The sequence below is a fragment of the Plectropomus leopardus genome, chromosome 8 (assembly GCF_008729295.1).
Source record: "Plectropomus leopardus isolate mb chromosome 8, YSFRI_Pleo_2.0, whole genome shotgun sequence".
Lineage (NCBI taxonomy): Eukaryota > Metazoa > Chordata > Actinopteri > Perciformes > Serranidae > Plectropomus > Plectropomus leopardus.
In genome coordinates this window covers 6,664,447-6,678,311 of record NC_056470.1, presented here as the reverse complement: position 1 = coordinate 6,678,311, position 13,865 = coordinate 6,664,447, and the positions used below count along the sequence as shown (strand labels likewise).

General features: G+C 38.1%; 1 protein-coding gene across 2 annotated transcripts in view; it reads right to left on the bottom strand.

Moving 5' to 3' along the window:
* Window positions 1–13,865, bottom strand: part of hdac7a (histone deacetylase 7a) — an 88,519-nt gene that overhangs the window by 68,038 nt on the left and 6,616 nt on the right. The window contains exon 1 of one of the 2 annotated variants that reach the window (XM_042492531.1): window positions 12,040–12,058. The exons of the other annotated variant lie outside the window; for it this stretch is intronic. The gene's annotated coding sequence lies outside the window, so the exon portion shown is untranslated. Of the gene's footprint in view, window positions 1–12,039; window positions 12,059–13,865 lie in introns of those variants that run through there. 2 annotated transcript variants of the gene reach the window in all.

The window sequence follows — 13,865 nt, the reverse complement described above, 5'->3', positions numbered from 1 at the left end:
CACTCAGTATGTTATTTTTGTCAGTGTGAAATAGCATTTAAGTCAACATGTGACACTCCCGAGATGAAGCACGTGTCGGTGAGTCTGCTGCTTACAAGCAGAGAAACTCCCATCATTCACAGTAACTTTGAATGGTCTGGTTTGTGATACGCTGCTTTAGTTTGTCCATGGTATTGGTTTCTGAACTTGTAACATCCAGTGAATGGCATCATGCACACAGTCTTTTATTTGTGCATATAATAAAATAAAAATGGAAAAAAATACAATAATGAAATGCATAGGTGGGATGAAAAACCCCTGAGGGCTTGTAAAGGGACCGCACCTAATTTAACTGTATATGATCTCCATCAATTTACAATCAGAAATAAATATATTTTAAGTATCTAAAAAAAAGAAAGAAAAAATATGGATTCATTTCCAAACACAAAAGTCTGAAAAAGAAGAAGACGAAGAAGAAGGGATACAAGAAAGAAGCAAAAAAGAATGAAAACAAGGATTACTGTAAGTTATATTGTACTACTTAAATACACTATTGTTGCTAAAAATCTATTTTAAAAATCAAAATTGGGAAGTGACTGCGAAGTGACTGCGAAGTGACTGCAAAGTGACGCAGAATCACTGTTCCACATAGTGTAACTCTGTACCTAACTGACATGGTTAGTTCTGTAGAAATATAGCAGAACTACAACTGGTGTAACAAAAATTAATCTGAGGCCTAATGAAACTATGACAGGAAATGGGAAGTGAATTGTCAGGACAGTGAAATACAAAAGTATTAATCTGAATTTAATTGATTGTTTAATTTGTGTTTGAAACATTGAGGCAATAGGTGGGTTTCCATTAAATCTCGAATTGCACAAATTGAAAATGCAAATGTAAAATAAACCTAATGGAACCACGTCAATTAAAAAAAAAAAAAAAAAACTCTCATCCATTACAAAAAATGTTTTTACGCTCACATGAGGTGGTATTCATCCGTTTCTAAAAAGCCATAATTTGCATAACTGCAATGGAAACATTTTTTTTCACGCTTTTATGAGTCACATGCTAATGCTATGCCCATGTCAATAGGAATTGGCTCTGTTGGGCATAATGCAGCAGGCCCTACAAGAGACGTTACTGCATCACATAACTCCACAAAAGTTGAGCGAATCATCCAGAAGTTTTGAATTCACAATTCTTCTTGTGAAATCATGGACTTTCACCTCCCAGAAATCTGTCATACATGGCAACACCTGCATATAAGAGGCGTGCCTTTCCATTATCGCTTGCGTAACTCGTCTATGCCTAAAATTAGTCCTACGTCGCCTTCGATTGGAATGTTATTGCAAGAGTCACATAACATCACTCGATGGAAATGCAGTCATCTCGCAATTGTGTTCTGTTGACATTTCGAGAATATCGCTTAAGGTTTGTGCAAATTTGTAACAGAAACCCGCCTAATATGAGCATTCCAGTTAGTAAGTAACCATTCTAAAACAAAAAGATCGACAAGAGATTGGTTAGTATGTGCTTTCCATGAACTACATTGTCGTAAGATATAAAAAGATAAGTCATAGATTGATATATATCCAGAAAGGTTTTTTTGCAACTTAATTTGGCACCTAAATGTTGTTGTTGTTTCAGCTATTAAGCTCATCATCGAAGATTACACCTATAGAACATTATCATGGGAAACGTAATACAAGCACATTGTTAGCTGTAAGGATGGGGTAAGTACTGGTCATACTGTACTGGCCTCTATGTTATGTAGGTTGAGGGGCAAGCAGATCTCTGATCACAGTCATGTAGCAGTTGAGCTCATATCAATAAAAATAATAACTAGCAGATGTCTAATGCAACCACAATCATCATTCGGTGATGGTGCAGCTTGAAACTGGTACAATAAAGGTTTCAGCACAACAGCATGTCTATAAAGCCTGCAGACATTCTCAGGAAACAAAAATCAGCTCTCAAACCTAATTTGGTTTCCTTTTAGATTTTGATTTCCTGCCAGTGAAAATTATTTTTTGTGTCTATGACCACAGCATCACAAATACATAAAACACACTGCAGTTTTTTTTAAATAGGCTAATAAAATAATTCCCCAAATTATATAAAACCCTTACAAAATAAAATATACAACTGTCATGTTCTTTTGAATAAAAACATGTATGCTTCTGTTCTGTGGTGATAGCAATATTTTTTTGACAAATACTCTAATTGATCATTTATGTGGTTATATATCTGCAGTGGAGACATTAATTTCAGATCTGAAAGAACTCCTAAACATTGTTTCCACGTGGTCGACAACAGAAGAAGAGGAAAGCCTGTTGAAAGCCTCATGAGGAAATGTTTATAATACCTTCTGTGGGCCTAATAACAATGTCATACATTAGTGAGCTGATTGTACAACACGGCTTTACTCTTCATTCACTGAAAGGCCTAAACCACACTACAGTAGAGCTGTAATCTTTCAGATTAAAACCGTTACTAATATGCTTTTATGCTGAAGGATTAAAGATTTTCTCAGTAAAGAATCCAAGATCATTCAGATCTTTGAAGCAAAACACACCACTGTATTGTAATATTGTTAATGACTGGTAACTACATAGTAAAGTCGGGGTATTTTGGTCACAGATCACTTTTAAATGCAGCAGGGTTATTAAAAGACTAGCTCTGGAAAAGCGGATCTAATCATGGTTGTCCATGGCCTGGAGTGGATATTCCAACCCATGGTGTAAGTCTTGGATCGACATCGGGAACACACATATGAAATATGCGGTTTAGGGGTCCAGGAAATTTTGAGTCTCAAACACTTAATTGTCCACCTTCTGTTGATTGTTTTTTTGTTTGTTTGTTTGTTTGTTTGCACTAATTTGTACTTTTTCACCATCACTTTATGGTGAAAATGTATTTAATTCTGTCAAAATTCTGGAAAATGTTCTTAATACTGGAAGGGATGTGGAAAAAAAGAGTTCAAAATCAAATTAATGCTTGTTCCACGCAGATAATTGCCAATAAATAATTGTCAAGGGCTTGAATTTTTTGACACCCCTAAAAAGTCAGTAAAAATCTTTTTCTTTTTTAATAGTTGTTAATTAACAGCATTGCATAACTGTATTCTGATTTGCAGCAATATGTCTGTTGTGGTCAAGCGATATTCTAAAAGCTATAGAGTTTCATTTTACGGTTACAGATCACCACTGCAGCTCTAGATACTGTATCATAAAAGAGTCATAAAAAGCTTTAATATCCTAATATTACTACAAATACAGTGGAGTTATCGTGCTTCATTTTTACAGTTGTAACAGTTCAAATCATATCATTTCTGCTTGATTAGAACTAGGTGTATATATATATATATATATATATATATATATGCATGCCATTAAAACACAATACATTTGATTAAGAGTCTTGAAGAGACCGACTGAGACAACAGATGAGGAGGAAGCTCTGAGGTAATCTGGTTGAGAAGATTTGCTAACTGTTACTGTAAAACCAGGAATGTGGTGAAGGTAAGGCAGCCTTCACCACCTTTGTGTGCTGACATAATCCTTCACAAGGTTGAGTCATAATAGACAGTTGGTCATGTAGAGATAGCGTCAAATCTCTGATTGAAAGCTTCTGTTTTTTGGTTATATGAATGCTTTTTTTCTCCTGATAATAATGGCAGACTGGAGGTCATAATTTTGAACATTGTTGTAGCCATTCTTTTTTTACAAGGAGTAAGAGACAGTTAATTCTCTACAGTTTGACACTACAAGTCTTTACTCGCAGTTGTCAGACCACCTATAGCTCAGGGCACCCCGAGCCCATTCAAGAGGAAGTACAGCATCCTGTCAGTCACATTGTTTAAAAAAAAAAAGAGTACATACGTTGTTGTGGTGGCTTACATGACGCAGGGCCATCATCACATCATTTTTTCTTGTCCAAAGTCTTCCCAGAATCAAGAGGCCGCTTGCTGTTAGCAGCCACTCGCACTGAGTCACGTACACACTTACATCGTCACATCACATAAACTGTGTGTGGTCAGCATTATAGAAGTCCTCAGTGCTCTCTGTGTTTTATCATACAGTCTGCAACAACATCAAAATCAACATATGTCCTCCAACATGAAAGTCAAACGCTCATGAATGCAGGTTTTAATCTCACAATAAAAAAAGTTCAAAATTAGAAGAAATAAAAAAATGAAAATAAACAGCTATAGCTGTTAGTCATAATTACTGTCTTAAAAAGAAGTCCCTATGGAAAATCTATTTGTGTATACATGACAGAGGAGCTTAGGTACTTTTTTTTTTGTCCACCTCTGTGTCTTCCCTGTTTTTCTGTATTTATCTGCATAATGAAGTTTTCAAATCATTTGAGGCGCAAACTGACATTTGCTATGAGTTTCACTAACACTTCTCAGTGTTTTTCCCCACTTTCAACCGTCCTTTTGTTTCCACAGAGCAAGTGTGTGTGCTTTTATCCTTTTTTCCGATCTCGGCGTCAGCCAGGTCAGCTACTGATGTTTCAGACCAATATTGAAACCAAGAAGCGTGCGTCTCTCTTGTGCTGGTGGTGCGCCATCGTCCGCTCGCTCACCCTCGGGTGCCTCTGTGAACGGGGGGAACCCAGCACCGTTCCCAGAAACCCTCACTGTGTGGGTGTACAGAGCTATATAACTGTGTGTGTATGTGTGTGTGTGTGTGTGTGTGTGTGTGTGTGTGTGTGTCTTTTCTGCTGTGTGTTTGTGATTTCATGTGTCTACGTGCATCAACATTAAGTGGTGTGCATGCTTATATCTCTGTGTGTGTGTGTGTGTGTGTGTGTGTGTGCGTGTGTGTGTGTGTCTATGTGGTTAGTCCATTCAATTACACAATCTACCATGCAGTCTGAATCACATCCGGTTTCGAGCTGAAAATAACAAAACCACAGGGTGACAGAAAAGCAGCGCAGCAGGCAACCGCCCACAGGGAGAGAGGAATACACACACACATATGTATACACACAGACACGGTCTAGCACTGGTCAGTTTCCACAAACAACATCTATTTTATCTAAAAAGAGCTTTCCTTTGCAGAGCTGGGGCATATATGCTTCGATTAGGAAGATTTTCAACCAAAAACTGCTTTTCAAAAGATTTTAAAAGCCTCAACAATGCATATGAAACTGTATGAAGTCACTGCAAAATAAGATTTTTCCATTATGTATGGATTAGTCCATATGTGAGGCTATTGACTTTTCATGACTCCTTGCTGTCTACTATAAAGGAAATCTCTGCTAACTGAACACTTTTACACAGAAAAATCATCAGTATTGAACATTTCAAGCCACAGCACAGCATCAGGACCAAAATGTTACAATCAGAAGTCAAATAAGTCAAACCTAAATGCAAATCTGAAATGTCACAGTTAAAAACAGCCAGTCTGACGTATGTTGCCTTTTTGGCAGCACTATATAGGGCAGGATGTGGTCAACTGTGCGCTTCAGTTGCCTAGCTCCCACCTGCAGAGACGTGCTCCGGCTGCTACAACACAACGCTTAACATAAGGAGAGATCTTGCACAAAAATAAAAAGGAAAAATTCTTAATATCTTTGATCTCATTCTCACATCATAAAGCTCCTTATTTAAATAACTTAATTATTTTTTAAAAATTAAAAATTATTTTTTTGTAGCTCTAGGTGTGTTTATAGGCCCAGTGTGTAAGATTTAGGGGATTTAGTGGTATCTAGCAGTTCATTGTTTAGGAGGTTTATACAAGGAGCCATATTATCTGCAGAAATCATCTCCTCGTTTTCCAACCAAACTTACCCATCAATTTAAACCATTAAAAACACTGAATAAATCCATCTGATATTACAAATCAGTGTTTCTGTAGCAGTGTTTGGCACGCTGGAGACACCCTGATATCTGCATATGTGTGCTTTATTTTCTCTCATAACTGAAGATTCAGACTTTCAAAAGGTTTTTACCAAGAGCCGAAGTATCCACAGAGGTCTCCTTTCAAAAGTAAATGGACGCAGTGATTTAAACGGCTAAAAACATTGAAAAAAAACAGTTTTACATTTGAAAAACTGTGATTTTCAACACTCTCGTCAAAAAGGAGCTGCTAGCTATGGTGGCCGACAAGAAAATGCAAACGGCCCCATCAAGGAAAGGTGTTTAATTTGTCACTTCTGGGCTACTACAGAAACATGGCACTGCAACATGGTGATTTCAGCAGATGAGGACTTTATGTAACTATAAAAGGGTCATTCAGTGATAATGAAACGCAACAAATCTGATTTCCAGGTGATTATAAACCGAAGAAAACAAAGGTATTATGTTATATTCCTTTTTGAATAATGTCTCACCCTAAATTCTACACATTGGATCTTTAACATTTAAAAACTGGCTGCTTTTATTAAAAGGAGAAAAAAAAAAGTTTTAGAGGAAAACCTGTTTATATCACTCAAAATAGGCTACTGAAAAAAATACAGTACCAAAAACAGGTAATATTATATCAACAGTAAAAGGTCAAATGATTCTCTGGCCAAGCAATGACACATACAGTGTCCGCACATCCCACCAGATCAGCCAATTTATGGTAATAATTTCCACTCTGTGTCTATTGTTTCAATTCTCCTTAAGGCCAGTAGGGCAGTATCTCTGTTGTGATGCAATAAAAAGAGGAGTCAAGAAAACAATTTGGGGCATCTAGAAAAAAATTTACTGTCAAATAAAACTTCAATTTGAACATTTAAGTTAATTTATGATGCAGACACAAGCATACATACACACACGCATTCAACTTAATGCATTTGATGAAGAAAATTGCTGGTCTTTGTGAGTGTGCGTGTCACGGAGCCTGTTTTTTTTGTGAGCAGTTGCATGTCTGAATCTTTATCTCCCATGTGCGGACAGTGTGTCGTTGTTAAAAAGCACAGCACATGCGCTTGTATAAACACGAACGAGTCTGTTTTACGTAACAGTGAAAGGGTATGACCCGTACTTCCACTAATTATAAAACACAGTGGCCTCTGTAAGCTGTTTTAACACAGTTAAAGTACAAGCATACGTTCATGATGTGTACACAGTCGAGTTAGCCGGGGTAGAGGTTGCAGAGGAAAGAGTGAGATAGCAAGGGAAGGGATTAGAAAAAGTGACTGAGGAGAAGGAGGAGAAGAAAGTTTGAAAGCGGATAAGAGAAGGTGAGTGGAGAGGTGGAATCAGTGAGAAAGGGGAAGAATAGGAGAAATAGGATAAGAGGAAAAAAAAGAGAGAGAAGCTGAGAGCGCTGTAATAATGTTTGGCCTTGGTCTGCCAGCGGGGTCCTTCCCCTTAAGAAGCCAACAGGAATGCGAGGAATGCTGCATGAGAAGAAAAAGGAAGGAACGGAGGAGAGGGGGAGAAACAGGGGAGGATGATGGGAAAGAAAGAAAAGCCAAGAAGGAGGAGGGAGGAGGAGGGGGGAGTAAAGCGGGGAATCCAGAGTCAGATAGAAAGGGGGAGACGGGGAGATGAAGGCAGGGAGAAATATGAGACACTGAGGAAAAGACTTATTATCTTTAGTGGGCTGAGTAAACACAAGAACAAAGAGGGTGAAAATAATAAGGCTGGAAAATATTTGGGAGGAAAAACGTATTTTGGGGCATGCGGATATTCATGCATGCACGCAATGTGTTTTTGTGTTTACATACTTGTATTCATATGTGTGTGCGAGAGTATCAGGGTGTGGTCAGCTGCAGAGTTGAACTACATTCAAATTTTTCTGAACACAGCTGGATTTCCTTTCAAAGTCTCTCTCTGCCAGTAATCTCACTGCCAGAAACTTCACACCTGCAATATTCTGGAGAAAATACTCTCTTTTTCACATGTGTGACAGCTCTTTCAGTAAAAGCCCCAATCTTTTGGTGGTCAGTTGATAATCATGAGATACAGACAGACAGAGACTTTGCACATCAGCACGTACATGCTGAAATCGTGTGTCACCCTGCTTCTTCATGGAAGATAACGTTCAGGCTGCAGGGTTATTTAGAGCACGCAGTACGCAGAATCCTGCCATTGAAGAAAATTACACATTGCGCTTCAAAGACAGAGCTCACTGAAGATAAACTCACAACAGAACTGCCATAAAATAGAGTACTCTTGAAATACGTCCTAAAATCCAGAAATGAATAAGTATTTTAGCACCTCCAGTTCCCTTATCTTAAAGTCAGTGTGTTTTGTAAAATAGTTTTTGTTTTGAAGCCTGAAATAAGGTCTGTGGTTAACTCTAGCTGCAGAGACTTTCACGTTTTGTTCTGCAACATAAAATATGTCAGTAAATACCCCATTCGGAACTCTGAAACTTTTACGTGTCTCAAAAAAGACACAAACAATTCGCCAAATGAGACTACAAAATACCATCAGACTGAGCACGGCTTTACAGCCTCGTAGTGGCGGCAATGCGACCTTAGTGTAGTTTGTTAAAGTCTAACATTAGCTTTTTACTTCTGGCGATTGCATTTAGGCTTCAAACATCTTGAAAGTGGTTTTCATATGTGAAGATGATTTTGCTGAACAAAATTGTAAGTATCATAAACATTTGTTTAACACACAGCTTATTTTCTGCAATGATCCAAAATCCAGTGAAAAAATCCCAAAGGCTTTTTGACGAGACAACCAGGCGTGTTAGCTTCTGGGATGGCCTATAGAAAAACGTCTTTGGGGTACTATAAGCCAAAACACAATAACTAAACATATAGGAACATGATATCTGAACTATGTCACTATAGAAATATTGATTTTACGTAAAACCCAAGTGTTAAAAATCGTCAAAATCAAAAATTGTCATTGTACTTTTCTGCAAACCAAGGATATGTAACATTAGTATGTTATTATGTAGCAGATACATTTAATCTTTAGGTTTCAACAACATTGCTTTAGGCACAAGTAATACTTGATTCAGCGTATTCTTAGAACGGGTCATACGATATCCTGCAAAAATACACACAAAACAGATTGTATGATATCATGCAAAAAGCTCCCCATGACTGACATTACATCCTTAACATACTTTTACATAATTAATGTACAGTTATGGAGGCTAGGGTCAGGCAATAAAAGTTACTATGGTTAGGTTTAGGAAAATAAACAAGGTGACAACATAACCTTAAAATGACTCAAATTCATTTAAAGTTCTCACAGATTGGAACACACAAAAAGACAGAACTTTTCATGATCCATCCTCCCTTCCTCCTTAATGGACTGCTCGGGACTGCTTCCTTGTTTACTCCTAGTGGCGCACTGGCCACATGACTGCAGAGTTTAAAAATACATGGAATATGTATAAATTCTGGTGCATTACTTTATGCAGGAAAACCTACAACCAGTTTGCAAAAACAGCCTGATTGCTTATGGGTAGGAAAAGGATCATGTTTTGCTAAAAAAAAAAAAAAAAAGCCTGTTTTGGGGGTACAATACCTGCAGGAATGACATGATATCTCTGTAAAAAGCAAACTCTTTTCTCACCACTATCTCTGCTGGAAAATCAAACTGCAGGTCACCCAAAACCACCCACCTTTGATGGCTAAAAGGCTGCTGAAAGCACAGCAATGACTTTTTTAACAGTGGTTCAAAGTTTGACAAGCATCTCGCCAAGATTTTACGCCTTCTACCGTCCCTTCCTCCTCCCACTGACAAAAGTCAGCTCATATACTACATTACTTTAGAAACACTTTGATATGTTTCAAACATACTAATGGATCATATCCGTGGTTTGAGCAACAAATGCAAACATTTTCTTCTGGCTGGGCTACCCGCATAACTACACAAAACAGCGGCCAAATTGATTCATGATTCAGCTTTTAACTTTTAAAGTGGAATTCACACAAGTTGGTGTGTTTAATCTACAATCAAACTATGTATTGAGTGGATTAAAGTGATTATGTGCATTTCAATAAAATTCTAAGAACAGGAAAACCTCCTGTTATTTTGTCTTAGGAGTTTTCATGCATCATAACATGGCTAATCCCACTGCTAGCCTCACTGTCGCTACATCATTTAAATAGCACAAATTAGTTTTGCTGTGCAATGTGGAGCGATTTGGAGCAAAACCAGATACAAGCTAACCAAGTATTTCACAGTAGAATTGACTGTGCTAGTGTTACAGTGGATTTCCTTTTAATGTACATAACTGTGTGAAAGGGCAAAGGTTACTTTATTTGTTTAGACTACAAGGTGGTCAGGTATGAAACTGGGGATTAAGTGGTCCGCAGCCAGAAAATTTTAAGTGTCAAACATTTAATTTTTATGCATTCTGGTGGACTTCTATGCAGCAATTTGTGCATTTTCGACATAAACTTATGGTGTAAATGTGTTTAATTTGTCAAAATAAAAGTCCTCTGCTAATGCACATGTTCTAAATATTGAAGGAAATCTGTCCACTGTGTTCCCCCGAAATCTATGACTGTGTGCTAAATAATGCCTCCCAACAGAAGAGATGTATTATAGGATTACACTGAAATACACCATATAAAATCCCCATAAAATGTTTTAGAAAATATTGGTTAAAACTAGAATTTGCATTAGACTTAAAGAAACTCCCTTAAGGCGTTCTTGAGGTATTGCATTCGTGAAAATAAGGATCACAGTGACCCCTGACTTTTGACACATGGCCACCAAAATTTAATCAGTTCATCATTTACCACAAAATCCAATCAGTTAAATTTCAGGTTGAGGTGAACATGTGAGCCAAATTTGAAAAAAAATTTTCATGGTGCTCTTTAAACATTGCATTCATGAGAATGAGACGGATGCAAGGTCACAGCGACTTTGACCTGTGACCTCTGACCATCAAAATGTAATCAGTTCATTGTTGAGTCCAAGTGAACGTTTGTACCAAGTTTGAAAAACAAAAAATCCCTCAAATACAGATGAGGTCACAATAATCTCGACCTATGATCACCAAAATCTAATCAGTACATCGCTAAATCCAGGTAAACACTTGAACAAAATTGTGCTCTTGAGATACTGAATTCATGAAAATGGGACGGACAGACAGACAACCCGAAAACATAATGCCTCGCTGGTGCAGGGGCATAAAACAAAATTTCCAGGCTCAGTATCATCAGTTTTTTTTTTTTGTGTGTGTGTGTGTGTGTGTGTGTGTGAGAGAGAGAGAGTATTTGCATAGATACCACTGATACATTTTTGCACCTTTAAATGAAGCTCTGACCCTACATATTTCATAAAACTCATGAAGTGACTCCTACCCATAACATGTCTTAATAAACAAATCAGCCAAAAACATACACATCTATCCCACGCAGTAACATTACAGTACAAACATAACTGGAAACCCAAACAAGACACACTCATACGTTCCCTTAGAGACTGCACACATATTTAAAATGTTTCCCCGGTGTGAGTGTGTGAGAAAAGAGAGGCACAGCGAGTGTCTGACTCGCCGCGTCGAAAGCCCCAGTGACATGTGCAGTCCGCAGAAACACAATGGATCGCTGACAGACATTTTCCACAACAGAGCAACAGAGTCATGTGTGCAGTCATCACTCCCCAGTGTTGAGAGGTGAAATAAAGAAGCAATGTAAAAAAAAAAATCCCAGGGACATGAAGAATAATAGGAGTAACATTACAGATGCCAATCAATCCAAATCTGCAAGTATTAAACTTATTAAACAAACTCCCTCAGCAGGCAAAATCTAAAAAGTAAGTAATGCCACTAAAAGACAGGCGATCTCTGGGAAGTGGAGTGCAGAAACACCACAGCAAAGACCAAGTTCGAGGCTTAAATATAAAGATGACCGTATCTGAATGAATTGCAGCCTCTTTTTGGACGTTTGATCTGGTTAAATTGAAAGTGAGCTGAGGTCAACCCCCGGCGACAGCACAAGCCGAGTGTATAATGATGGGGTGAGGATCCTTTACACCCCAAGGATGTTTGGAGTTATGGCAAGTTGTTCAAAACACAGCAAGAAACCATAGCAACCGCAGGAAAATCCCAGGGCTATCACAAAAACACACACACACACACACACACACTCACATATACGAACCCTGAAAACGTAAAGTCAAATCAAATCAAAACTCACCCTCTCAACACCCACCATTCTGAACAACAACAAGCCTGAGAAGCGTGAGCGTGTGTGTGTGTGTGTGTGTGTAGGAAACACCCAGACGGGCCAAAAATAGCTCGACACTCTCGTTCCCCATCTCTCGCTTTCAATCCCTCCCTCTCTCTCTCTCTCTCTCTCTCTCTCTCTCTGTCTCTCTGTATATATATAAATCACTCGTTTGGTAGGAAAAAAAATAAATTAATGTTCCTATACGGAAAATATCACCCACTTAAGAGCACACTCGAATGTGAGAATATCGGACCGAGTACATGATTGAGTGTATGGAGAGAATAATGACTATGTTGGCATAACTGTTGCACAGGGGGAAACATAAAGCTTTGCACAAGAGGGAAACATTAGTAGGTTGAAATTTGTTTGTCTGACACATCAAGTTGTTGAGAGAAGTCAGACATTCCGAGAGAATAATGTATAAATTGATTAAGTGATGCTGATATTTCTTTATTTTTATCAAAATAATGGATAAAATAATATAACTGCCGGCCACGCTACTCTCTCCTGCATCTTTTTTCCCCCTGTTTTTAGGAAGCTGTCACACCCACAGATATTCCACTTTGGTCCAAACCATGGTGGCAACCTTGTCAGTTTGTTTAGCTTCAGGATCCCCAATTACAAGTGAAGCAGGGCTTGTAAACAAAAGTCACATGGACTCACAAGCAGCATGTTTACTGGACAGTTTTAGTAACCTGTCATCCTGAAAAAGTTGGAGACTTTTAAACAAATGTAATTGCAGTTAAATAAGCAAAGCACGCTGGCGTGGACTTGTGTCTCTGGCAATATATCAACCTGAGCTATAATAAGGCAACTGAGTGTGTGCGAAGGATCTCTTTTCTTATTTCATAGTTTTGAGCAACAGATCATTCAGCTACAATAACATTGGACTAACTCAAGTAATTCCTCAAATTTGGAAAATGTGTCAATGCGCTGTTGAGCTGTAATATGAGAGCTTTTACTCTGGCCAGTGGGCATTGCTTTGTTTCAGCTTAACTCTTTCCATCATGGTAGCTGGGTCACTAACTCTTGTTTTACAGCCAAACAATACATTAAAATCTGCTTCTGATGTGATAAATAGCCAATGCAGCAACATAATCTTGATTCATAATTGATCAGTGGTACCTAGTTCGATGGACGTAGCTGACAAGCAGTGTTTGACATGATTGACAGCTGTGTAGGAGATTCCTTGCCTCAGATTGGTTGTTTTCCTTCAGCTGTGGTAGTTTGTAGAAATTGCCATTAGAACACGATTATTTTTTTTTTACAGATTATCTGTTTTATGTACTACTGAGTGGACGTATTGACAGTTTTTAGCAAATATGACAAAAAGTTGGGTTTTTTTAACAATAAAAGTTACCCACTGTTGCTTTAATATCTCGCAATATGGATACAGTTTCTAATACAATGACTGGATGGCAGTGTTTTTCTGGGGTTAAGTTTGCATATATTGAACCTGAGTATATTTAAAGAAATAGTAGGGATTTTTCATAATTTTTGCACACTGACTGGCTAAGATAAGATGTTGTAAGATGAACTTCATCTTCCCTGCAGGGAATTTGATCTTTGCTGTTGTAGCCTCTGAAGCGACTCAATGAAAACAGCAACAAACATCAGCGACACAAGATGAAAACATCATACAGCTGTTAACCCTCATACACACTCATGTCACATCAGGCGAGCATATCTGCTATCAGTCTCTGTCACCCATGATCGATGAAAGTGAAGCTTCTCGGTTGGGAACTGTTTTCTCTGGTGTTTTAAATGAAAGGTTACACCTCTGCTCTCCACTG